At 47.4% G+C, this 23,750-nt stretch overlaps 1 long non-coding RNA gene across 1 annotated transcript; it reads right to left on the bottom strand.

Moving 5' to 3' along the window:
- Positions 1–12,559: 12,559 nt before the first annotated feature.
- On the bottom strand, positions 12,560–23,666 carry LOC113918040. The gene is made up of 3 exons (XR_003518432.1): positions 23,576–23,666; positions 14,774–14,960; positions 12,560–12,946 (listed from the first exon to the last, which is right to left on the bottom strand). It is a non-coding gene; the product is annotated as an uncharacterized LOC113918040 (long non-coding RNA).
- Positions 23,667–23,750: the final 84 nt, after the last annotated feature.

Raw genomic sequence — 23,750 nt, forward strand, 5'->3', positions numbered from 1 at the left:
GACCTTCCCTGACTGATATTCTTTATCTGGATGAAGTGCTTTCCTCTGCCTTTCGGACCCTTACTCCCCCACTATCCACTCGGCTGGTCCATCTGTGCTGGTGCACACCTCTTCAGACCCACCCTCCCCACCTGCCTTTCTCCTCTATGCCCACAGTTCAGGGTGCCATTCCTGAGCCCTGACCACACTGGGCCTCCCAACATCTGCATGTGGGGGACTCAGGCCCCTGTCCACTGGGAGAGTCAAGGCTGAGTCCTACCCCCCAGCAGGGTCCTCTCCTCCTTCCCTCACCATGAAGTTGGTGATTGGCTCTGAGACAAAGGAGAAAATAGTCATTTGTGCCAAGCTAAGGGATATTTGGCCATCCAAGGACCATCTCACAAAGAGAAGCTAAGGCCAATATGCCTCTGTCCCAACTAGATACACTCGGTAGAAATTTTAGAAATGAAAAGGAAGAAAGAAGAAGAGGTCCCCAGATGGCCTTACCCTGCGGACAGCATTCTTCTTGGAGACAGTTGGTGGAGGTATGAGAGTAGGCGGGGACATGTGCACCCTGGGGTTGCAAGATCAGGAGAAAGGTCATATGGTACAGTCTGGTCTTTCAGGGACATTTGGGGGGGCACCTGACAAAATGCTTGACAAACATTTTTTTTAAAAGATTTTATTTATTCATAAGAGACAGAGAGAGAGAGAGAGAGAGAAGCAGAGGGAGAAGCAGGCTCCCCACAGAGCAGGGAGCCTGATGCGGGGCTCGATCCCAGGACCCTGGGATCATGACCTGAGCCGAAGGCAGACGCTTAACCCACTGAGCCACCCAGGCGCCCCTTGACAAACATTCTTGAGATGGTTGCAGAAAGGGGCTGCTCAAGGCAGCTGGAGTCAAGGAAGTACCTCTTGGAGTGGGTAGGCCTGCGGCAGACCTAAATGGGCCTCCATGAGTACTCACCTCTGTGTCCCAGAGCGACAGGAGCAGGGAGGAATCCCCAAAGCTGGGTGGGAAATTTACATACATTTCGTCTCCCTCTTCCTCCTCCTCCTCTCCTTCTCCTCCTTCTTCCTTTTCCTCCTCATCCCCTTTGCCTTCCTTTCTCCTCCTCTCTGCAAGAAGGATGGAGGGCAGGGCCTTCCAGGCAGGGTAGAGCCGGGGGCCTCAGGGAAGCTTGCCTGAGCTGGTTGCCACACTGGCTGTGCAAGGTGGTTGGGCGAAAGGGTCAGCACAGCTCGGAAGTGCCAGAGGCAGGTGTGCACAGGCGGGCACTGGGTTGGCCACCTGGCTAGCACGTACGGCTTCGCTTACAGGAGGGGAAGAGAGGCTCGCCTAGTGAGCCAGTACTTTCTTCCTCCCAGCTTTGTGCCTCCCCACCTGTCTTGTCCCCTTCTCTCTGACAGCCCTCCCCCTGCAGGTAATGATTCTTTCCAGAGGACAGGGTGGCTGGCTGGGTCTGGAATCCCGCTCAGGAGAGATGTAGACCCAGCTCTCAGAGTAAGCCAGTCTTGATGCCTTTGCTCTGGAGAGTTCGGCTCCGAGGGGCGTGGCTGCATCATGGGTATGCGCAGGGCTTAGCGAGGGATTCTCCTTGGCCTAGACCGGGCTCCGGCTTGGGTCTGTGCCTGTGACATGGCCTCAGTCTGGCGTTGTGTCCTGACCTACCAAACAGGTAGGTCAAAACCTTCATAGGCAGGGTTTGAGCTGGGCTGCAGCAGCCATGAAACTGGGAAGAGAATGGTCTCTTCATTTCCCAAATGGTTGATCGGTGGAGGAGAGGCTCCAGGGCCAAGGTGGCAACATCAAAGGAAGACTCTGCTAGTTGGGAATTCTCTCTGCCAGTCTCCCCTGGACACTTCCTTTGGCAGGTTATGGGAAACGGGAAGCCCACCAGAATCTGGAGCAGGCAGCAAATTCACAGGAAGAACCCAGACATTGGCACGGGAGTTCCAGTGCTCCAGTTCCAAGAGCCAGGCTAAGAGCCTTCTGCTCTTTGTTCTTCTGCGTCCCCCCTTCCCTGTGCCCTCCCTCATCCGGGTTTTCCCCCAGTCTTCTCCTACCACTCTCCTTCCTTCCATTCCAGGTATTAAGGCCCAGAATCTCCACCAGGCATGGGTAGCCTCACAGAGTCTGTGTGTTTGGGTGATTAATTCCTCCAGACTCAGAGCATCCTTGAAATTAAGCCTCACAATGGTTGAGGAGAGTGCTGTCCTAAAAAAATGGAGGAGACCTGACTTTCCAAACTGCACATATCACTTGAGCCCCTAGGCTTCCTCTGTGCCCCTTGGCTTCTGATGTTCCTGCAGGCCCAAGGCTGGGATGATTCCTGCAGGTGGTATGGTCCCACACTGGGGAGGGAGCTATGAACACTGGGCCCATCTCCTCCGCCTGCTCTGGGGACTGTAACAGCCCCAAAACTCCACAGTCCTCAGTCCTGTGAATAAGCAGATAAACCACAGGAGTGTAGCCCCTCAGCTTATTCCTACCTGAGCAGCCATCATGCTGGGGCTGGGGATCTAAGAACTGACACATTCAAGACAGTAAAGAAGGGAAGATCATTCTGAAACATTGATGTGACCCCAAATACCTGCCTTTTCTACAAAGCTAACCTCGTACTGAGTGGGTACCGGTTTGGTGGACGTGCCGCTGCTACTTGGAAAGACCCTCTCTGTTATTGGGCAAGAGGCTGCAGGGCATGTAAAGAGCCCCCTACCCCCACCCCGGGGGGTTCAGGGTCCTTGTAGAAAAGAGCCCAGGGCAGGTTTCTGTGGCTTTGGGGGCAGGGCCAGTGTGATGAAAGGGTGCCCCCTAGTGAACCTCATCTCCAGCTGCTTCAGTTAGCTCCTCCCAGAGCTCCCAAGGGGAGTCTTGGGTACCTGAGAAGGGTCGAGGGAGGGTTGTTCGGAACAGGGTTTCATACAGGGGACAGGTGCCTCCCAGGCTCCTCCAAGAATGGATGAATAGCTCTAGTTGTGTTTCTGAGCTTTCCCCCTATTTCAGCCTCTCCTGGGCTTTTGCATGGTCCTTAAAGAAATAGCATCCATCTTTAACACCAACAACCTTAAGTCATTGCCAATGGGAAAATACCTTGCATTTGCTCACCTATTCACCTTTCCATGCATTTCTTTTCTGTATCTCACGTATTCATTCTACAATTTCCTGAGGACCTGCTCTGAGCCAGGCCCTATGAATGGAAGGAGGTCTCCCTCCTTGCTGATGCACGGGTCATTGGGTGCAGGGGAGAAGGAGGGTAGTACACTAGAGAGTGGAGAGTTCCACCTTGAAAGAAGATACTATGCACGCAGGGAGGGTGTGACGGCAGGCTTCCTGGAGGAGGTGCTTGAGCTGAAGGCCAAGATGTACTGTGAAGTGTCTTTCCCAGGCTGGCATATGGGCAACTTGCACTTTCTAGTGCACAGACTCCCTGGTTCACTAAAACAGAAGCAGGAAATGTTGAGCCAGAGTTCCAGCCACCCATATGTCCTTCTCCAGGAGTAATCCTGGGAAGGAGGGATTACAAAGGGACACTTTGTGCTGTATACATGCCAAAACATCAAATTGTGTACTTTAAACAGGTGTTGTTTATTATTGCAACTATACCTCAATAAAAAAGAAAAAAATTTTAAAAGTCAAAGAGTACTATACTGTAAAAAGCAGTGCCCTGTTCCATTCTTTCTTCAAGTTCCATTCCCAAGAGACAACCACTTTTAGGTCTTATGTGTTCTATCATTTAAACCTAAATTTAAAAAAATAGACTTTTTTATTTCATGGTGTTTCTGTTTTAGGTATTATCTACTATTTCCTACTATGGAAGATTAGTATATAGCTCTCTTACACACCACACACCACACACACACACACACACACACACACACACACACACACACACACACAGGCACACTTCTCTTCCTCCATACTCTCTTTTTAAAAATAATTTTTTTAAAGATTTAATTTTTCAGTAATCTCTACACCCAACATGGGGCTCAAACTCACAACCCTAAGATCAAGAGTCACACGCTTCACCGCTTCACTGACTTAGCCAGCCAGGTGCCCCTCTTCCTCCATTCTCTTGATGCGGGCACATGCCACGTTTTGGTTAAATTACTATTCAGTGTTTATATGACTGTGACTATTTAAATAGTATTAATAGCTGAACCACATGCTGTGCCATGTTTCTTACCCACCTTTTGTTTCTATTGGAGTTAAATATCTGCCTCATTCTTCATTTTCTTGTTGTGCTGCATATTTAGCATTAACTTGTGCCCAAATGGACAGACAGAATCCTAAAATTCCATTCCATGTTTTTTTCCTTTGTTCTGGGCCCTTTGTGGGCCCTGCAGTCTGGCACCTTGTGTCCTTAAGTGCTGAGTAGTTTCCTGCATGATTTTGTTGTTACTCTTCTCCAATGTAACTGTTCTCTTTTTTGGAACTCCAGTTATTTGGATGTTAGAACTCCCAAAACAATTCTCTAAATTCTAAGTGATTTTTTTCCCCCGTTGTCTTTTATTTTTCTGGGAAATTTCAACCCTTCTATATTTTTGCTATCATTTTTAAGTTTCAAGAGCTGTTTTTAATCCAGCGTTCCTTTCTATAATATCATCTTGTTTCATGAATTAATTATCTTCTCATATCTCTCCAGGAGTGGTAATTATAATGAAAATTGTTTTCTTATTCCAATCTTCACATTATCTCGGTTTCCTTGGAGTTCATTTTCTTCCGTTTGTTTGTTTTGGTCTCTGTTTCTCGTAGTTAAGGCTTCCCTCAAATGACTTTGATTCTTGGCTGTCTGGTCCTATTTAAGAAGGAGGCATTTAATGGCTGATGGAAGTCCCATGTGGATGCAGAGCTGGTTTCTTGGAGGGTCTCACAAAAAAAGGATGGGATAAGGTTCTGGCTTTGATGATGGGGACCCCCCACATAAGAATATATACGTCATTTCCCTTGGGCCAGTCAGTTTCCCAGTGAAGGACCCTCCGAATCTCCTACCTGGAGGCTGAAAGCCTGGCAGTCAGTGTTTTGAGAACAGAACAGGGAAGGGAAGCAGAAGGGGGTTGGGGGGAGTGGGCTATGCCAGACTCCCCCCGCCCCAACACACCACCTTCAGTCTCTCCAGTTTAGCAGCAGAGGTGGAGGGAGGAGAGTGGTACAGAATATGGTGCCGATCTTCTAATGTGGCAAGGGAGGGGTCCTCCTCTTCCTAAAGCTTTCAACCAGCCCGCCTGGTTTCAGCCTCACACTTGCCCCTGTCTTGGAGGTGTTCAGTGGCTCCATTTGCTAAGATTGTTCGAGGCTCTGCTGAGCCTGCTTCTTCCTCTTCCCAGACCCTCAGCTGTGGGGAGAAAGCTAAACCCTCATCTGTCTGCATTCCATTTTCCAGAATTTTGTTGACATCTTCTCCTGCTCTCTCTCCTCTCCTGATTTCTTTTGCTGAGGGGTCAGGCTTCTCCTTTCCTCTCATTCCTGCCCAGTTGGCAGGTTTGGAGCAGAGCCAGGGTGAAGGCGCACTCTCTCCTCCCCATTTGGTTGGACTCAGCCTCCTCTTGATTTTTCCCACTGAGGTGGCTTGTTCCAGACCTTGTCAGGACTGGTGTGGGCACTCGGGGCAGGAAGCTGGCAAGCGCACAGTTGTTCAACTGGTTCTACGACTGACTTCAGGGCTTGCTTTCCCTGCTGTGAGCTGGGTTCCCAAACAGCTGCCCAGGATAAGCCTGGGGTCAGGATGCTTCTGTGACGGCTGTCCTTTGGATGACATATGGTACTCTGCTCCCTCAGTACCGCAGGGCTGCCACCAAGACCTTGCAAAGTAGACTTGAGGCTTTTTCAGTTTGAGGGGAAATTGAGGTCCAGGGGCTGAGCTGTGGTTCCAGGAGGCATGTGGTACCCCCTTTCGATGCCACCTTACCTTCACCAGAGCTGGGTATCCAGAACAAGGACAAGGCTCGCTTCCACTCTTGCCCCCTTCATCTTGGTGCATTCACAGGAGAGGGTGACCGGCAGAACACTGCCTCTCCCAGGCCCACCTTGACGGTCTCCTGAGGGCAGAGTCTCTAGCATTTCAGCCCCATTGAACAGTTCTGTTGTTTGACTGGGCAGGGCTCTGGAGTCACTGGGAAGGGATCATAGTGTCTGGCTTCTTTTGTGCAGAGGCTCTTGTGGTGTGCTGTGTAGGTGTTGGCTCTGTGTGGTGCTCCCCAAAACCTGCGGTCGGATGTGCTAGAGAGATTCCATAAACAGTGTTCTTCTCTTAGAGATTCACAATGGCATCAATCTATAGGAAGTGTCTAAAAATCCCTGTAGAAAAGCAACCATATATTTTGTTTAAGGCACCCACACAAGCAAGGACAGGCTAAAAGAAATTAGACTGATCTTGGGAGGTATCAGGTGTAGGCAAATCAGAGTATAGAGGGGTGCCTGGGTGGCTTAGTCGTTAAGTGTCTGCCTGCGGCTCAGATCGTGATCCCAGAGTCCTGGGATCGAGCCCCGCATCGGGCTCCCTGCTCGGCGGGAAGCCTGCTTCTCCCTCTCCCACTCCCCCTGCTTGTGTTCCCTCTCTTGCTGTGTCTCTCTCTGTCAAATAAATAAATAAAAAATCTTTAAAAAAAATAAAATTAAAAAAAAAATCAGAGTGTAGAGTCTATCATCCTGGTGGAAAAGAAAAGAGCTCCAGAGCTGGAGACAGGGACAACGCAGCCCACATTTAGGTTAGTCCTTGCTTAAACTCTGTTGGAAGCCCAGTGGGTCTTGGCTGCCTGGCCTGCTTCTTCATATCCTTTTGGCAAACGCTTCTCTAACTCCATCCCAGATCCAAAGTGGCTGCTGGTGGAGGAGGCATGAAAACCAGTACTGGGACACAGGAGTAACCCTGGAGAGGCACAAGGAGTTTCCTCTGAGGTCAGAGGAACACAGGCATATTGGCTGCAGGAAGGAGGAGGCAGTAAGGTAGAGAGGCAGAGACCTCCCATAAGTTCTCCTTGGAGGGCTAATGTCCGCTGTATATTCCAGACCTCTCCTTTTGGGTCAGTGTCCTATAAAGGTGCTGCCAAGAAAGCCATCTCATCTCAGTGAGGAGCAACTGGCCAAGGGAGGAAGGTCCAGGGTACTGGTAGGGATGGAGGTGTGGGGTGGAGGGGTGGGGTATGGCAGAGCTGAGGGCAGAGCCCCTAGTCTCTGCAGCTGGGAAGTCCTTAATGCTGAGATGGGGCCAGCTGTCCCTTGCACCTCTGCTGCCACTGCCCCCAGGGCCCCCAAAACCCCTGTCAATGCCATAGTCAGGAGACAAGGGACAAGGCTCAGCCCAGGCCTTCCAAGATGGGAGGGGGAGGCAAGTCTTCTGGGGCTCCTTTCCCTTTCCTTTCCTTCCATGCTGCCTTCAGCTCCTGCTTTTCCTTCATGTCACCCTGATGGGCATTTCCTGGAGATGGAGGGGTGGGCCTGTGAGGTGCTGACGGCAGCAATTCAGGGAGCCTCCCCCTGTACTTGGGGGAGAAAGACAAGCCTGCCTCTCCTCTTCTGTAAAACCAGCATCATACCAGAACCTACCTCAGACAGGGGGTTGTTGGGAGCATGAAATGGAACATTCTTTCTAATGGCATCCAGGATGTGCACGGAATAATACCCTCTCCACAGAGCAGTTGTCTAGATTCTCACCTCACGGAAGTTAGCAGTGGGACCTCACACATGTCACCTTCCCCCTCGCTAAGACTCAAGGGCAGTTCTGCAGCAAGCAACAGGCTTGGCCAAAGCCATTCATGAGGACAAGTTTTATCCCTCCCGAATCTTTCCTCTTGCTTTGGCAGAAGCTGATTGAAACATTTTACCTTGTCATTTGTCCCCTACTCACTCCCGTCAGATCTTTTATCAAATATCATCTTCCAGTATGACCTTTCCCTGATCGTACTGAATAATCATTATTTATATTGCAACCTACCCCTTTCCCTGTTCTCTTCTTTCCACTTTTTCCTCCATCAACTTTTTGCCTTTCTACATGCAATTAATCTCACGTATGTATTTGCTTATTGTTTGTCTCCCTTACTAGAATGTAAACTATGCTATGTTGGAGAGTTTTGTGTTTTGTTCATCGCTGTATCCCTGATGGCTAGAGAAATGTTTGGCACATAGTTGGTGCTGTGTAACTACTGTTGAATGAAGGGAATAAACTCATGGACATTTGTTCTTGCCAAGGCAAGATCCATATTGTTTTATAATTGTTGGCTGCCTACAAGAATTCGCACCCCCCCAACTCATTTAAGTTGCTTATAAAGCACTATAGTAACATCCCTTTGGTTGTAAGATGGGCACTTATGGGGTATTTGTGTGACTGGTCTCAATCCATTAAACTCCCCTGAGGTTTAATTGGTCTAAGTGGCCTCTGCTCTTAAAGTGAGATCACACTGGGCTCGTTAGAGGCTTTACACAGTACACAACCCAGTGGGTTTAATTTGTTTAAGGTTAGTATCTGATGTTGAGTGAGTTTTGCAGACGTAATGTCCTAAACCTTGTGTATCAAGGATTATGCTTGGGTGTGAATATTAGACACCACACAAGAGTGGCTTAAACAAGTTAGGGATTTATTTTATTTTATTTTTATTGAAGTATAGTTGAAATACAATGTCATATTGGTTCAGGTGTACAAACTTCACAGTGATTTGACAATTCTATACAGTGCCCTATGCTCACCATCTATCACCATACAACTTTATTACAGTATCTTTGATTATATTCCCTATGCCCTACTTTTCATCCTCTTGAATTATTTATTTTATAACTGGAGATTTGTACCTCTTAATTTCTTTCACATATTTCAGCCATTCCCCTAATCCCTTCCCCTCTGGCAATGACCAGTTTATCCTCTGTTTTATGATTCTGTTTCTGTTTTTTGTTTGTTTGTTTAGATTCCACATATAAGTGAAATCATATCGTTTTTTTCTTTCTCTATCTGACTTATTTCACTTAGCATAACACCCTCTAGGTCCATCGATGTTGTCACAATGGCAAGATTTCATTCTTTTTTATGGCTGAATAATATTCCTGTGTGTGTGTGTGTTGTGTGTGTGTGTGTGTGTGTGTGTGTGTGTGTGTGTTTATCACATCTTCTTTATCCATTCATCTATGGATGGACACTTGGGTTGCTTCCATAACTTGGCTATTGTAAAAGAAAATGCCGTGGGGCACCTGGGTGGCTCAGTCAGTTAAGCGTCTGCTTTCAGCTCAGGTCATGATCCCAGGGTCCTGGGATTGAGCCCTGCATCGGGCTCCTTGCTCCATGAGTCTGCTTCTCCCTCTGCCCCCCTGCTCCCCCACCACTCATGCATGCATAGGTGTGCAATGCTCTCTCACTCTCAAATAAATAAATTTTAAAAATCTTAAAAAAAATGCCGCAATAAACACAGGGGTGCATATATCTTTTTGAATTAGTGTTTTCGTTTTCTTTGGGTAAATACCCAGTGGTGAAATTCCTGGATCACATGGTATTTTTAATTTTTGTGGAACCTCCATACTGTTTTCCACAGTGACTGTGCCAATTTACATTCAGACCAACGAAGAGTGCATGAGGGTTCCCTTGTCTCCTGGCACAAAAACACATAGACCAATTGAACAGAATGGAGACCCCAGAAATAAGCCCATCCATATATGGTCAATTAATCTATGACAAAGGAGGCAAGAATATACAATGGGGAAAAGACAGTCTCTTCAACAAATGGTGTTGGGAAAACTGGACAGCCACATGCAAAAGAATGAAACTGGACCACTTCTTATACCGTACACAAAAATAAACTCAAAATTGATTAAATCCCTATATATGAGACCTGAAACCATAAAACTAGAAGAAAACATACCTAATAATCTCCTGGACATTGGCATTAGCAACATTTTCTTAGGGATGTCTCCTCAGGCAAGGGAAACAAGAACAAAAATAAACTATTGGGATTACACCCAAATAAGGAGGTTTGCACAGCAAAGGAAAACCATCAACAAAATGAAGAGGCAACCCACTGAGTGGGAGAAGTTAGGGATTTACTTTTCTCTCACAAAACATGAAATCTGGAGGTGGGTCACCTAGGGCTGTTATGGTAGCTCTCAGCATCTTTGGTGTCCCAGGCTCCTTTTCTCTTTCTGCTCCTTCATCTTTTGCCCACAGCTTCTAGAGTGAGCCGCATGGTTGCAAGATGCAGCTCTAGCTATCAAGTCAGCCTCCCAAATATTAAGAGGGTTAAGGCTAAGAGGAGTCAGGCAAGAGGGTGCATGCCCCCTGAGTCAATCTTCCTTTAAGAAAATCCAGGCTGGGGGCGCCTGGGTGGCCCAGTCGTTAAGCGTCTGCCTTCAGCTCAGATCATGATCCCGGGGTCCTGGGATCGAGCCCCGCATCGGGCTCCCTGCTCCGCGGGAAGCCTGCTTCTCCCTCTCCCACTCCCCCTGCTTGTGTTCCCTCTCTCACTGTGTCTCTCTCTGTCAAATAAATAAATAAAATCTTCAAAGAAAATCCAGGCCTACCACCTTTTATTTTAATTGGAACATTTAGCCTATTTATATTTAATGGAATTACTAACATATTTGGGTTTAAAATCACCATGTTACTGTTTGTGTTTTATTTGTTTCACTTGTTTTATGTCCCTTTGTCTTCCTTTCTTGCCTTATAAGTACTTTTTATTATTCCATTCCATTTGGCTTATTGGTTATATAATCTTTTATTGTTGTTTTCAGGGTTCATACAATATGTCCCCTTGACTTCTTAAAGTTTAATATAAGTTACTAGTTTTACCACTTCCAGGACAATGCAAAGATTTCAGAACACGTTAACGCCATGACTGCCCTCCCGTCGTTGTGTCATGAATTTTAATTCCACGTATATATTTTTTAAAGATTTTATTTATTTGATGCAGGGGGAAGGGCAGAGAGAATCTCAAGCAGATTCTGTGCTGAGCACCAAGCCCAACACCAGGCTCAATCCCACGACCCTGAGATCATGACCTGAGCTGAAACCAAGAGTCAGGAACTCAACCGACCGACCCACCCAGGCGCCCCATCATTCCATGTATTTTAAGCCTCACAAGACATTATTATGATTTTCTTACATATCATCAATATTCATTTCGTTGTACCCACCTATTTACCCTTGTCATCGCTCTCCATTCTTTTTTTCATCTCCATGCTCCCACGAGGGGTCATTTTCCTTTTGCTCTGTAAGTGTTCCCTGAATGAGGGTTTGCCGGTGGCAACGCTCCCCGTTTTTATTAGTTGGAAATGTCTTTATTTCCTCCTTCCTCTATGTCTGGATAGCCAACAAGGGAAGGCCCCCGTAGAGCCAGACTGCCTTCCTGGAAAGTTCACACCCTGTATCTTGGGTGTGAGAGGCATCGAGTAAAGCCAGTGTTTGACAGAAGTCAGAGGCAGTCATTCAATTCGGACTGGGTCCAGGGGATCAGATCTGGCTCTAGTCAGATTTTGGAAGGAGAGCTGCTCTTGGCAGCCCCTGTGACAAATCAGCATTGTCCATCGGGCAGCCCGGGCGTCAGGGACTCAGCGTCCAGCCTCCCTGTGGGCAGGTGGTGTGGGAAGGAGAATCACTTGCCCACACAACAGAAGAACTTTATCAGGCCTACTTTCTTCATAGGGAACTCAAAAAAATATTTTGTAAACTGCTCTTCCCATGAATTCCCCGTATCAGGCTAAGGCCTGTGCAGATACAAGTGAGTGGTCTTTAGTGTCCCTGGCTCCAACCAACGCTGGGCAGCCAGGGTGGTTCTGGCTGGAATTCTTAGACCCCGACCCAAAGCGAACTGGTGGCCCCGAGGATCCCAGAGTGAATCAGGTGGTTCAATTCTTCTCCAGGTGGTATCCCTCTGGGCTGGGATCTCAGCAGCCCAGCCCCCACATCCTATACCCACAACAAGCAGGAAAGCTGGCCAGGCAGGGAGGCATCCGACAGGCTCCTTCCTCCCCTCAAAATCACAAAGCCCCACCTGCGGAGCTGAGTAACTGCCTCTATCAAGGACACAGGAAACAAACAAAATAGAAACACAGCTTACCTCTATCTGGACTCTGAGCTCTCTCTGGAGCCGGAAGAAAGTTGGAATGCATTTCTGGTGGGCTGCTTATGTTTAGTTATTTTTCTACAGGCTAAAAAGGGAAGCTAAAAGTCTTTCCTTTGTGAAGTTTTATTTTGCTGAGCAAAATGAAAACTCATTCTAGATTGTTCCTCTGTCTGGAACACTTTTCCTCCCGGATGCCCATGGCGCATGCTCTCCCTGCAGGGTTCTGCTCAAATGGCACCTTCTCAGTCCTCTCCAAACTCCCCATTTAAAAAGCTACAACCACTGTCCTTGTGCCCCCTACTCCCCACCTCACGAGCCACCGAAACCCTGGCAATTTCCCATTCCCCTTCCCTGCTTGATTCTTTTCTGTCTTTATTTATCATCTACCTCCTCTTACTAGACTGTCAGCTACATGAGGGCAAAGACATATGTTTTGTCCTCTGCTGTGTGTCAGGGCCAAAAAGAGTGCTTGGCACATGGTTGGTGTATGAATTCTATATTGCCTCATAACAAAGTACTCCAAAATGTAGAGGCTTGAGACAACAGCATTTATTATCTGTGGGTCAGGAACATGGATGCGGGGGGCTGGGTCCCCCACTCAGCCTCTCTCACAAGGGCTGCCGTGGTTGTGCTATCCTCTGAAGACTCAAGTGGGGAGGACCGGCTTCCAGCTCACAGGGCTGTTGGCAACATTCGCTGTCTTGCAATCTGCTGACTGAGGACCTCAGATCCTCACCAGGCTGTTGGCCAGAATCTGCCCTCCATTTCCCGGCACTTGGGCTTCTCCTCAGAGCGTCTCACAACGTGGCGGCTGACCTCATCAGGGTGAGTAAATAAGAAGAACCTCGGAGAGAGCGTGAGCAAGATGGAAGCTGCTGTCTTTTGTAAACTAATGTTGAATTTGATTTCCCATCACTTTGACTGTATTCTAGTCATTAGAGGCAAGTAATTAGGCCCAGGGCACACTCAAGGGGAGGGGATTACACAAGAACACAAGGACCAGGAAACGGGATCACCGGGAGCCATTTTAGAAACTGCCAACCACATTTGACTTTCAATTAGTGTTTGTTGAATGGATGGATGAGTGAATTTGGACACATACGGAGGGAGAATAGAGATAGGTAGGGGCATGCTGCCGCTAAGAAATTGTTTCCTTAGTACACTGGAAAGCCAGGGGACATGGGCATCAAAGGGCTTGCCTCTTTCCACTTGTCACATGCTTCATTTTCAAGATCAGTTAACTTCTACTCTGATTCCAGCTCCTCCTTCACCCACATAAGACATACAGACAGGAGGACAGTTCATTCTTCAGAGAGGTGAAGACCCTGGCAAGCTTACATACTGGGCTCAGAGGTTTGTGAGTTGCTTTCAGAGGAAAGGCTGGGGAATTTGTTAATTCGGGAAAAAGCACATTTTTTCCCACTTGCACAACTCAAATAAGGCTGAACACTCCCCTGCTGGAATTTTCCAAACCATTTCCATTTCTCAGATGGAGAGAAGGAAATTTGGACAAAGCAAAGTCTTGTTTTTGAGGGAGAAATGAATTATATCTGTGGCGTACCTTTTGTGTGCTCAAGCACGAGCTTGCATCTCAGGGATATAGAAGAAATGAAGATGCAGGAGGGACGCCCAAGTTGGCTGCAGGGACCAGGCTAGCATTAGGGGGATAACAGGGAGGCATGGGGACAACACTGCCTCAATGTGGTGTGCCACTGGAGATCAAGAAGAGAGGATTCATAGCGCTGACATAGCAGGGAGAGGTTCTGGAAATAGGTGGGTTGGAGCTTCCCTTTTGAGTATGAACAGTGTTTGAATTGGAGGGCATTCTATGCAAGGAGCAGCATAGGAGAATGGCCCAGAAATGGGGATTGGTGCAGTATGACCATGGGCAGACAAATAGGCCTGAATAAACGGAAGGTATGTACGTGGTCACAACTCAAAGTAAGGAGACTCTGAGGGGCAGGACCTTCCTGAGTTTAGACGGTGGGATTAGTGAGACTAGTCTTGGAAGGGAAATGAGGAGAATACTAAATTTTGGAGGGTAGTTAGCTCATCTCTGGGCCCAGGGCTGAATAGCCCCCAGGAACAATCTGTGGTGGGGCAGTGGGTGGGGGCGCCACACTGTCTTCTTCCTGTCAGAAGCTGCTGAGGAATACAAGTGGGTCTTTGTAATAGCTCTCAGGGGAACAACAAAGTTCACCTGGATTCTTCGTGGTCTGCTCTAAGAGAAAACCCCCCCACAGAGACAAAAGACAGGGTCCCACTAGAACTTCTAGTGACCCCCCCTTTCCTCTCCTAGCTGTACCCACACCCCCTCCCTTGCTCCTCACCTCCTGTCTCTGCTTTACTTTCCGGCACTGTATTTACCACTACCTGACACTTGTGTGTGTTTACTTATCTGTTTTGCATGTGGTCTGTTTTTCCCACTGCAATATAAGCTCCACGAGGGCCGGGATTTCCGGATGAGTGCCTCGCATAGGAAAACACTCAGTATCTGTGGAACGGAAGAGGCCCTGCCTGTTACAAGGTGATAAATGGTGCTAATAAGGAGTCTGATCTGGTTAGGAAGACGGGGTCCTCGATTTGCTGCCTTGCCCATGGCCAGGGCCACTGCACCCGTGTATGTGCGCACCTCTACCTGCAGAGAAGAGCTTGCCCTTGCTGGGAAGAGCCTCCACCTCCGTCTGGACAAAAGGGAAACCGCAGGGGACGCAGCCTCCCTCGGGGTCCCACAGATGCCCCTGCTTTGACTCACCTGAACGGCTCAACTTCTCCTGTCTCTGAGTTCGGGGCTTCTGCAGCAGCCTCTGCCTCTACCTCCCCAGATGCCTGTGGGAGTTTCATCTCTGCGTTCGGCCGGTGTCTGCGTGAGAGCCTGGCTGGAAAGGGCAGGCGGAACTGGGGTCTTCTCTTCTCCTCACCCATTCTCAGCCCAACAAGCACTAAGAAGAAGGGTTTGTTGGTGGTATTTCAGAGGCTCCATGAACCCATAAAATATGCTTCATTTTTCTCAGAAAATGAGCCATTTTTTCCCTCTAATGTTTTCATATGGTGTCCAGAAGTCCCTGGATTTCCTGGAATTTATATGAAGAATTCCAGCCATTCCAGCCATAGTTTTCACACACACAGCTCCTGCCAACAGACTTTGGCCATCTGGGGGCAGCCTGTGGCGGTGGGGTGAGCTCTACTCTTGAGCTCTAGCGATCTGGCAAGGGCTTCTTTGCTGAGCCCCTACATGCTTTTGGATATTTTTTAAAAACAGTCCTATTGAGGTATCATTGACATACAATAAACTACACTGAACAATGGGCTAAGTTTGGGCTTAATATACACACCCATGAAATTGTCACCATAATCAAGGTAATGAAGATCTCCATCACCCCCAAAGTTTCCTGTGCCCCTTTATAGCCCCTCCCTTCACCCCTCCCCTCCCCAGGTAACCACTGATCTGCTTTCTGTTCCTATATATGAATTTGCCTTTTCTAAACTTTTACAGAAATGGAATCATCCAATAGGTACTCTTTTTATCTGGCTTCTCTCACTCAGCATAGTTTCCTTGAGATTCATCCATGCTGTTGTCTGTCTCAGTAGTTCACTTTCTTTGATTCTAGGTAGTATTGCATTGTATGGTTCTACTGTAGTTTGTTAATCTATTCATCTTTTGAAGGACCTTTGCTCTTTTTGCCCAGGTTTTGGCTATTATAAACAAAGCTGCTAAGAATAATGACTAACACGACATCATGAAGATTTACTCCTATGTTTTCTAAGATGTTTTCTGGATTCTCTATTCTATTCTATTGATTTATTTATCTTTACTCTTTCTTTCTTTCTTTCTTTCTTTCTTTCCTTCTTTCTTTCTTTCTTTCTTTCTTTCTTTCTTTCTTTCTTTCTTTCTTTCTTTCTTTCTTTCTTTCTTTCTCTTTCTTTCTTTCTTTCTTTCTTTCTTTCTTTCTTTCTTTCTTTCTTTCTTTCTTTCTTTCTTTCTTTCTTTCTTTCTTTCTTTCTTTCTTTCCTTCCTTCCTTCCTTCCTTCCTTCCTTCCTTCGTTCCTTCCTCCCTCCCTCCCTCCCTCCCTTCCTTCCTTCCTTCTTCTTTTTCTTTCTTTCTTTTTTTTTTCTTTCTTTCTTTCTTTCTTTCTTTCTTTCTTTTCTTTCTACCTTATGACAAGATGGACCTTATTTTTTTCAAAGTTTTTATTTAAATTCCAGTTAGTTAACATACAGTGTAATATTAGTTTCAGGTGTACCATACAGTGATTCAACACTCCCATACATCACCCGGTGCTCATCACGACAAGTGCACTCCTTACTCCCTATCCCTTATTTCACCCATCCCCCCACTCACCTCCCCTCTGGTAACCATCAGCTTGTACTCTATAATTAAGAATCTGTTTCTTCATTTGTCTCTCTCTCTTTTTTCCCTTTGCTGATATATTTCTTAAATTTCACATATGAGGGGTACCTGGATGGCTCAGTCAGTTGAGCATCCAACTCTCGATTTCAGCTCGGGTCATAATCTCAGGGTCATAGGATCAAGACCCGAGTCAGGCTTGGTGCATGGAGCCTGCGTGAGATTCCCTTTTCTTCTTTCTCTGCCCCTCCCCCTGCTCGAACCCTCTTTTTCTTTCTATCGCTCTTTAAAATAAATAAATTAGTAAAATCTTTTTTAAAAATTCCACATATGAGGGAAATCATATGATATCTGTCTTTCTCTGACTGACTTATTTCACTTGGCATTATACTCTCTAGCTCCATCCATATTGTTGCAAATGGCAAGATTTCATTCTTTTTGATGGCTGAGTAATATTCCACTATATATATATATATATATATATATATATATATATATATATATATATTCTTTATCCATTCATCAATCAATGGACACTTGGGCTGCTTCCATAATTTGGTTATTGTAAATAATCCTGCTAGAGGTGCATGTATCCCTTTGAATTTGTGTTTTTGTATTTTTTGGGTAAATATCCAGTGGTACAATTACTGGATTGTAGGGTAGTTCTATTTTTAACTTTTTGAGGAAACTCGATACTGGTCTCCACAATGGCCATATCACTTTACATTCCCACCAACAGTGCAAAGGGTTCCTTTTTCTCCACATCCTTGTCAACACTTGTTTCCCGTGTTGTTGATTTTAGTCATTCTGACAGGTATGAGGTGACATCTCACCGTAGTTTTGACTTGCATTTCCCTGATGATGAGTGATGTTGAGCATCTTTTCATGTGTCAGTTGGGCATCTGGATTTCTTCTTTGGAGAAATGTCTGTTCATGTCTTTTGCCCATATTTTAATTGGATTGTTTTTTGGGTGTTGATTGTGTAAGTTCTTTATATAGTTTGGATACTAACCCTTTATCAGTTATGTCATTTGCAAATATGTTTGCCCTTTCAGTACATTGATTTTTGGTTTTGTTGATTGTTCCCTTCACTGTGCAGAAGCTTTTTATTTAATACTATGTTGTTTTTATTACTACAGCTTTATAATAACTTCTGAAATCAGATGTTGATCCTCCACTTTTAACCTTTTCCACAGAGTTGTTTTGGGTATTTTAGATCATTTGTATTTCCATATGAATTTTAGGATCAGCTTGTCAATTATATTTTAACAAGGCCTGTCAAGATTTTGATTGGGATTACTTTGAATTTATAGCTCTTAGGTACTTTACTTCCTCCCTGAGCTTCAATTTCTTCTTCTTTAACGTGGAGATGATTCCTGCATTGCAAGGCAATTGGGAGGTCCATATGGTCTGGTACTGTAAAACTTCTCCCATCCAAGTACTAACCGGTACTGTAAAACTTCTGACACAGTGCCTGGAGCATAATAGAAACTAAAAGTTGGTAGTCCTTTTACACCCTGTCCTTTCATCTTTGATCCCTAACCTTCCCTGTAGATGTCCCTCTGTCATTTTTGGAAATTTCACCATGACATCCTGGTCAGCAATATACGTGACACCCCATACCTCCTTTTTTTGGCCACCTTTTTTTTTTTTTTAAGGTTTATTTATTTATTTGAGAGAGAGAGAGAGCATGGGGAGGAGGGGCAGAGGGAGAGGAAGAGTCTTAAGCAGACTCAGCACTGACCGAGGAGCCCATTGCAGGGCTCCAGCTCATGACCCTGAGATCACGACCTGAGCCAAAACCAAGAGTTGGACGCCCCACTGACTGCGCCACTCGAGTGCCCTGGCCTTCTGTTTAAGTGGCCTCAAAATCAATGTCTTCAGGATCTGTTTACTTTCAATCACCACAACAAAATCTGGGCTCAAGTTCCAGTCATTACACTGCTAGACTTCCACAGTCAACCTCCCAACTGGACTCTTGCTCTCTAGGTTTGATTCTCTCCACAGTTATCTGACTTCCAGTCTATTGGTTAAAAATGCATTTTTGCAAGTCACAGTGAATTTGGCTAATGGTGGCTTAAACAAATAGGGGTTTATTTCACTCACATAAAACAAAGACGGGAGGTAGGCAGTTGTTTGTGTTGGTTCAGATGATTTACCAGAGTACCAGAGTCTTCCTTTTCTGATCTGCCATGCTTAGCCTTATAGCTTTCATTCTTGGGCTCATTTTCTCATGGCCACAAGATAGCTGCCAGGGCTCCAGACAACATATCACTTTAAGGCAGAAAGAAGGATTGGAATAGAAGTTTTCTCAGAATACTTCTTCCCCCAGTAGACTCCTGCTTATTTCATGCTGTCCAGAATAGGCTCGCATGGCCAGCCCTAGCTGCAACGGAGCCTAGGAATGCAGGGAATAGACTCTTTGTGATCTGTCACCCAGGCCTGGACACATTCTCACCCCACACAAAGGTTCTATGAGCAAAGAAGATGTGGAGAATTGGTATTAGGCAGACAACGGACAGTGTCTTTTACACTTAGTTCTCTTACCTGAGAGTGGAGATAATAATGAGGTCATTGTGGGGTTAAATGAGGTGATGCATATAAGGTGCTTACCACTGTGCCTGGCCCATGTTAAGTGCTGAATCAATGGTATATATTGTTTTTATTACATTTAGTATCTTCCTTGGCAAGGTCCAAAGAATTCCTTCATTGCCCAAAAAGCCCATTTGGTCTCCAGTGAAATTAACTCCTTTCTCTGGGCATGAAGTCTTGCCGACTCCTTTCCTGACCACAGAGCATGGCTGCAGCAGACATTTAAGAGCATTCAGTGTGTTCTAGACAGTGGTGCTGTTGCAGAGAATGAGACAGATACAGCTCTTGCCCTCATGGGCAGCAGGTCATAAACAGACAAATAAACAGGAGTGATTACAGTTAGTGATGAGTGGTGTGCAGGAAATAAACAGGGTGGAGAGCTGGAGGCCTGGGAGGATGCTCTTAGATAGCACAGCCTAGGAAAACTTCTCTGAGGACCCCATCTAAACTGAAGAATGAGCAGGAGCCTCCAAGGGAAGTGCATTCCAGTCCAAGAAAACAGGCGAAGATCTAGAGGTATGGAAGGGTTGGTGTACCTGAGGAGGTGGGAAGGGGGTTAGACTGCCCCGAGCTCAGGGAGAGTGTTGGAAGAGAAGGTACAAGATGCTGCAGGTGAGTGCGAGCATAGGCCGGGTTTATAGCCATGGTAAGCCGTTTAGATTTTAAGTGCAGTGTGGAACCATTGAAAAATTTTCAGCCTTGCAGAGATGTGATCTGATTAAAGTTTTCAGATGATCAATGTGGCTGTTTATTCATTCATTCAACCACTATTTATTGAGTGCCAGGCAATGTGCCAGGCACCAGATAAAGGAGTAGTGAACAAAATAGAGAAAAACCACTGCCCTGTAGGTGACCTACACCCCAGTTTTCCAAGGATTTCCTGGGACACAGTAATTTCAGTGCTAGAATGAGGACAGACCTGGCCAAACTGGGATGGTCATCATCCATGGAGCATACATTATCCCCCACTAGAGATAGAAAATAAACAAAACTAATAAGTAAATTATATAATTGGTTCAATAGTGGTAAGGAAAGGGACCTGAAAGTTTGGGTAAAGGGTGAAGTTTTGGATAGGGTGGCCTGGGGAAGTTTTCCGGGGGAGGTGAAGCAAGGGACTAGCAGTGTTGAAGTTGGGAGGAAGAGTTTTCCAGGTAGAAGGAACAGCAAATGCAAAAGCTCTGAGGCCAGTGCATGCCTGATGGTGTCTGCAGAGCAGTAAGGAGGGTGGTGTGGCTGGAGCAGGAAGTGTGAAGGCCAGAGTACTAGAGAGGTGGAGGAGTGAGGGCAGGTTATATAGTGCTTTGTGTAGCACTATAAGGACTTTGCTTTTCTCTGAGATGGGAACCACCGGGGTAAGGAGCAGAAGATCTAGAGCTTCTGCGTATCTCTCTGGTCATGTGTTAAGGGGCAAAAGAAGAGCAGGGAGAGCAGTTATGAAGCTACGACAGTCATCCAGATGAGAGCTGCTGGGGCTTTGGACCAGGGCGAGGCATGCTGTGGAGGCAGCATCATGCTGATGAGCTGAGTTTGGTGGTGGGGCTAAGGGAGAGAGCGGGTGAAAAGTGATCCTTTGCGTCTTCTTTGAGCAGGAGGGTAGAAGGAGGGACCACTGCTGGAGTCAGTTTGGGGTAGGGACAGAGAACCGAGAGTTTCACTTGGAGAAGTGTGTGATATCTGCAAGTGGAGATGGGGGGTTGTTTACAACTTAGAGGACAGCTGTGGGACTGGAATGTAAGTTAGGGAATCCTTAGCGAATGCGTGGTATTAAGGCTACCGGGGATAGCTGTTATCTAGGCCAGGAATGTAGAGAGAAGGAATTGAAAGATTGCTCCCAATTCTTGGCTCCATGGCAATACATACCTTTGCCACTGTTTCACGCTGGGTAGAGTGAACCTTAGTCCCTTGACTTTGGATTAGCCATGTGACTTAGTTTGGCCAATAAGATGTCAGCAGATATTATGCTTGTGTGGTCTGGCTTTGTGCCTCATGCTTCTGTCATTGCTGGAAGAATATCCCCTAGGGAGCCAGACCCCTCAATCTAGCCCCTGAATAAGACACATGGAATGGAACCACTCCAGCTACCACACAAGTCCACGACCTCAAGCAGAGCTACAGGTGGCCCACAGATGCTAAGCAAGAATCAAATTCTTATCATATATAGTTTGTGGTTGGTTGTTATGCGGCATAACCTGACACACCTCTCTTCAGCCTCTTTTCCCATTTTTTCATAACTCCAGCTGTCCTTCACATTGTAACAGCCTAGAGTCTCCCAGCTGCCAAAGCTTTCCTCTTCTTCTTCTTTTTTTTTTAAGATTTCATTTATTTATTTGTTAGAGAGAGAGAGAGAGAGCACAAGCAGGGGGAGCAGCAGGCAGAGGGAGAAGCAGGCTCCCTGCTGAGTAAGGACCCGACACGAGACTTGATCCCATGACCCTGGGACTGTGACCTGAGCCGAAGGCAGATGCTTAACTGACTGAGTCACCCAGCCTTCCCCAAAGCTTTCCTCTTCTTATCCAACACCTTCAAATCCTATTCTCTTGGATTTTGCTAGACCAGGGGAGGGGTGTGAGAACTGTGCTTTGTTTCTAACAGTGATAACTGACAAGGCTTCAGCAGGCCTAGAACACATTTCACACGTTCTCATTGGTCCTAAGGACCTCATGTGGTGAGTGTTCTTACCCTTGTACTCGGGAGGCAGCAGAGGGTCAGGGAGAAGGAGAGTCTTGTACCAGATCCCACAGCTGGAGGAAAGTTGGGAGCCGAGAGGCCCAGAGGGAAGTCTAGTCTTCTTGGGGCCAAACAGAAACAGAAAACCAAACACTGGCATTCTGGGTACAGGGTGGAAGGGAAAATTGTTTTTCACCGAATAACCATTTGTTCCTTTTGAATTTTGTACCACGTGCATGTATTACCTACACACACACACACACACACACACACACAGCCCAGGAATCATGAGTAATATTAACACACTTAAAGAATCCACCTGTGAGTTGAAGGGTATGGGAAAGGGGATTCACAGAAGTACATTTTTTTCTGTTTCTAGTTCTGTCCAAGGGAGGAGGCCTGAGGTGCATTATCCCAGCAAGGCTTCTCCATTCCTAATTCTGATTTCTCCCTACCAGGCCCTCATTTGGATGGGGAATTACGAATTGGAGGCACTCAAAGTTCTAGCGGAGGAGAGCCTCCGTATGGGATCCTGCTCTGCCTGGTGTGGTGAGCATGCTTCCAGGGGGTCAGAAACCTCTGGGTGCTCCCTTTTCCTGGCAGCAGCGTCGAGAGACAGACATCTACTGACATGGAGAAGCCCTACATCTAACCCCCTTAAGCTCTGACACCCCTCTTTGCATGGAAGCGCCTGCTAGAAAGAGTAGTCCCGATTGAGTGCGGGTACTTTTTGTTGTAAATCCAGAGAGTGAAAGTCCACATCTATCCACAGCATCTCCTGTCTCTCTGCCTTTGGTTTCCCATCTGTGGAAAGAGGTGATGGGAGGGGAGGGGGGACGAGGATGGTGGGGTGGGGTTGGGTGAGCAGAGGGTGAGCTCCTCAGGCTGGGGCTGGGGCAGTACCTAGGAGGGAGGGAGGATTAGAATCTTTGGGGGACAAAAGTCCTACTCTGAAAAGGCAAGCTCACAATGACCACAATGAGCATAGCTGTTTTGTTTTGGTATGTTTGTTTTCTTTTTGGTCGGGATACATCAAAGCATTTGAAACTTCCAGTGACATTAAAGAAAGATAGATGTGAGATATTAAACAAATGTGGGTGAAGAAAAGACTGCCAGGACAGCAGGCTGGCTTGAAAAGGCTGCATTTGCAGTTGCAGAAAAGAAAAACTCTTCTTTCAATCCAGTATCCCAAGAGGCCTGGACAATTGGGGTAGACTTGGAGGATCAGACTTGCAGACAAAACCAGCATCTGCATTTGAAACGGGCTCCCAGGGGCTCTTCAGGGAAGCTAGCGGCGGGATCTGCCAGCTGACGGGTTCCTCCAGTCCCAGAGAACATCTCAGAAAACTCAAGCAGGAGGCTCCCGCTCTGATCACAGCCCATGGGCGTCCGGGTCCAGGAGGGACCCCAAAAGAAACCCTGCGCCGAAAGCTGGAGGGTGGGAGAGTGGGCGGATGCCCCCCCCCCACACACACACCCGGGCTTGGCTATTTTGCTTAAGGTCACCTCCAAATGCGCCTGGGAATAAACTCTCCTTGTTTGCCTCTCGCCCGGCCTAAGCTCCGGGTCCCCTTGGGTGTCGTCCTGGACGCCGGCCACGGCTGCTGACAATGGCTCGCAGACGACAGATGGCGGGCGGGGAGGGGAGGGGCGCGGGCAGGTGCGCGCGGGAGACGCGCCGCCGCAGCGCGAGACGCTGTCTGTCGGCTGAATGGCTTGCGGCCCGCCGGCTGCAGCGGAGGCCGCCCGGCCCCGCGAACAATGACCGACTTCTCCTAACCCCCCGCACCCCCCGCGGGGCTGGGCCACGCGCCAGCCGGGCCAGCCGACCTGTGTGCGGCGCAGGCCAGGCTTGCCGGTCCCCGTGCGCCGGAGCCCCGGGGCTGGGCCAGTGCGCCGAGCCAGAGCCGCGTGTGCGCTCGGGCACGCACGCACACACGCACACTTACGTGCTTCCGCTCACGCGGGGCTCGGGGCCAGGGAAGCCTTGAATAGGTCACAGGTGTGGCGAGCCCCGCGCCGAGGGCGCAGTGGCTTTCTTTGCTGGCACAGAGGCCGACTTCGGAACGAAGGGGAGTTTGCTTTGGAGCGACAAACTCCCTATCATAAGCCAAGGGGGCTGGG

Source organism: Zalophus californianus, chromosome 1, assembly GCF_009762305.2.
Source record: "Zalophus californianus isolate mZalCal1 chromosome 1, mZalCal1.pri.v2, whole genome shotgun sequence".
NCBI classification, from domain to species: Eukaryota; Metazoa; Chordata; class Mammalia; order Carnivora; family Otariidae; genus Zalophus; species Zalophus californianus.